The sequence below is a fragment of the Myotis brandtii genome, unplaced genomic scaffold (genome assembly GCF_000412655.1).
Source record: "Myotis brandtii unplaced genomic scaffold, ASM41265v1 scaffold456, whole genome shotgun sequence".
NCBI lineage: Eukaryota > Metazoa > Chordata > Mammalia > Chiroptera > Vespertilionidae > Myotis > Myotis brandtii.
Genome location: NW_005367431.1, coordinates 5,743,081 through 5,746,336, shown reverse-complemented (window position 1 = coordinate 5,746,336; position 3,256 = coordinate 5,743,081). Strand labels below are relative to the sequence as shown.

At 51.0% G+C, this 3,256-nt stretch overlaps 1 protein-coding gene across 5 annotated transcripts in view; it reads right to left on the bottom strand.

The window, feature by feature from the left end:
- Window positions 1-268, bottom strand: part of HNRNPR (heterogeneous nuclear ribonucleoprotein R) — a 36,050-nt gene extending 35,782 nt beyond the window's left edge. For 2 of the 5 annotated variants that reach the window (XM_005875225.2, XM_014546918.1), the window contains exon 1: window positions 125-268. The gene's annotated coding sequence lies outside the window, so the exon portion shown is untranslated. The remainder of the gene's footprint in view (window positions 1-124) is intronic. The other 3 variants (XM_005875229.2, XM_005875230.2, XM_005875226.2) reach the window with 2 other exon arrangements.
- Between the last annotated feature and the right edge of the window lie 2,988 nt (window positions 269-3,256).

Below are 3,256 nucleotides of genomic sequence, written 5' to 3'. Positions count from 1 at the left end.
CCCACCCCCACCCCCACCCTGGGGCCTTGGTGCGAAAATGAAAACTGGGGACCGGGTGCCTAGCCCGGGTCGGGTCGAATCGGGGCTCCCGGCCCCTCCCCCCACGGGCCTGGGCGAGACTCACCCGGGAAGAGCAGGGGCCGGCGGCCAGGCCCGTGAGAATCAGCGCGAGGCGCTTTGAAAACGACTAGAAATGGCGCGCGCGCCACCCCCTCCCCCCGTCATGGACAGAGATGCGATCCCGGCAGCACGCGGGGTTTCCCGGAACTGCTTCCAGGGACTCCGAGTTGCCGGGCAATCACCTCGCTCAATGGCCTGAGAAGCAGCTCCGGCGACCAATGGGAGCAGGAAGAGGAGTATCCCGCTGGACCGCTCGGGAGCCAATCGATAGAGCCCTCGGCTGAGCCAATGAGGTAACTCAGCGCCGCTGGCTGTGGCGCCTCCGGGGCGGGGGCAGAAACACAAAGGGGTCTGTGGTGAAGCCCGGGCTAGAGGCGAGTCTGCGGGGCACCAGGCCCTGAGGGCCGAGGGTCCTGCCGGCTAGCCTGCTGCTGACCGGAGGTCAAAAACCTGGGCCTCGCGCCTCGTGGCAGCCTCCGGACCCCCGCCCCCTCCGTCCCCGCGGGCTCGCTCCATCCCGGCCCTCCCGCCCCTTCGCCGGGGCTGCAGCGTCCTGAATCCCCGCTAGCGGCGCCGCCGCCGCCTCTTGCACCAGACACGCCCACCGCCACGCGGTCGGGCCTCCCTTTAGGTCAGTGGTTCTCAACCTTCCTAATGCCGCGACCCTTTCATACAGTTCCTCATGTTGTGGTGACCCCCAACCATAAAATTATTTTTGTGGCTACTTCATAACTAATTTTGCTGCTGTTATGAATCGTAATGTAAATATCTGATATGCAGGATGTATTTTCATTGTTACAAATTGAACATGGTTAAAGCATAGTGATTAATCACAAAAACAATATGTAATTATATGTGTTTTCTGATGGTCTTAGGCGAGCCCTGTGAAAGGGTCGTTCGACCCCCAAAGGGGTTGCGACCCACAGGTTGAGAACCGCTGCTTTGGGTCATCTTTGGGACTCCGGTTAGACCGCGATTGGGGGATGATTTTGGCTGGTCGTGTGGGGAATTCAGGGTAGAAAATCGTGCCGTGGGACGATCGGAACACCGCCCCTCCCCTCTGTCTCGCTGGCTCCCTTCCACACATCGTTGGGAGCAACTCAGAATGTGAGAGAAATCAAGTGGGCAACAAAAGCAATGCTACCCACAAATGATAGAGCAGGGACTTCTTCCCCACAGGGCTTGGAGTCAATTAGTATTTATAAAGTAGGGCAGATATGTGCCTCCATGAAGCCTTCTCCTTGCTGGGAAAAGGGCTAATTCCCAAAGGAGACTAATTCCAGTGATCTCTAAACCTGTTTCTCACCTCCCCCCCCCTCCCCCCTCCTAGCTTGGCTCCCTAGCTTCGCCTTAGTCCAAAACCGTTTCATCCCACAGACCTCCAAGCCAGTCCTTCGTTCCCTATCCTGAGCCCAGCCTCCAATGCCCTACCCCCTCAGGGAGTGGAGAAGGTTCAGCAGGGGTCTGCAGCATTTCCAGACACTCTCTAGTCTAGTATCATTTAAATGTCTCAGACCCGCCCTAGCTGGTTTGGCTCAGTGGGTAGAGCCTGGGCCTGCTGATTGGAGGGTCCCCATTCGATTCTGGTCAAGAGCACATACCTGGATTTGTGGGCTTGGTCCCCAGTAGGGGGTGTGCAGGAGGCAGCCCACCCATGATCCATGATTCTCATCATTGATATTTCTATCTCTCTCTCCCCTCTCCCTAGGTTCGATTCCGGTCAAGGGCATGTACCTTGGTTGCGGGCACATCCCCAGTAGGAGGTGTGCAGGAGGCAGCTGATAGATGTTTCTCTCTCATCGATGTTTCTAACTCTCTATCCCCCTCCCTTCCTCTCTGTAAAAAAATCAATAAAATATATTAAAAATAAATAAATTTCTGCCCTAGCTGGTTTGGCTCGGTGGATAGAGGGTTGGCCTGTGAACTGAAAGGTCCCAGGTTCGATTCCAGTCAAGGGCACATGCCCAGGTTGCAGGCTCAATCCCCAGTAGGGGGCCTTCAGGAGGCAGCAGATTAATGATTCTCTCTCATCATTGATGTTTCTCTCTCTCCCTCTCCCTTCTTCTCTGAAATCAATAAAAATATTTAAAAATAAATAAATTTCTCAGACCCTACCAACCAAAAATTAATTATTGAAAATCTATGTGCCCAGTACTGAGCTGTCTCGGTGAATCCAGGTTTTGTGTTGTGAGATGTGAAACACAGACAAATGCTGGGATCTTTAAGAAAAATGATATAAAATGATACAAATTTAGAAACAGAGTCTAGGAAGGACATGGTAAAAGGAAAAGACCTTGAAGCTTAAAATTTATTAGCCTCTAGCTCAAGGATTCTTAACCTATTTTTTGCTATTTGACCAGTCTGGTAAAAGCTGTGGATCTCGCCCAGCTTGTGTGGCTCAGTGGTTGAGCATCAACCTATGAACCAGGAGGTTGTGGTTTGATTCCTGGACAGGGCATATGCCTGGGTTGCATGCAGCAGATCAATGATTCTCCCTAATCATTGATGTTTCTACCTCTCTCTCCCTCTTCCTCTGTGAATAAAAAAATATATTTTTAAAAAGCTATGGCCCACCCTAACCGGTTTGGTTCAGTGGAGCGTCGGCCTGCAGACTGAAGAGGCCCGGGTTCGATTCCGGTCAAGGACATGTTCCTTGGTTGTGCACACATCCCCAGTAGGGGGTGTGCAGGGGGCAGCTGATCGATGTGTCTCTCTCATCCATGTTTCTGATCTCCCCTCTCCCTTCCTCTCTGTAAAAAAAAATCAATAAAATATATATTTTTTTAAAAAGCTATGGCCCTAGTCGGGTTGGCTCAATGGGTAGAGCGTCAGCCTGCAGACTGAAGGATTCTGGGTTTGATTCCTGGTCAGGGCACATGCCCAGGTTGTGGACTCGATCCCAGTGGGAGGTGTGCAGGAGGCAGCCAATTAATGGTTCTCTCATCATTGATGTCTCTATCTCTCCCTCTCCCTTCCTCTCTAAAATCAATAAAAATACTTTTAAAAAACTTGATATATTAATGTTTTTCTTTATTAACACATGAAATGTCAAGATCTTGCAGTGGGTCACATAACTACTGAAATTTTTTTTTTTTAAATATATTTTATTGATTTTCTACAATAAAATGTGATATGA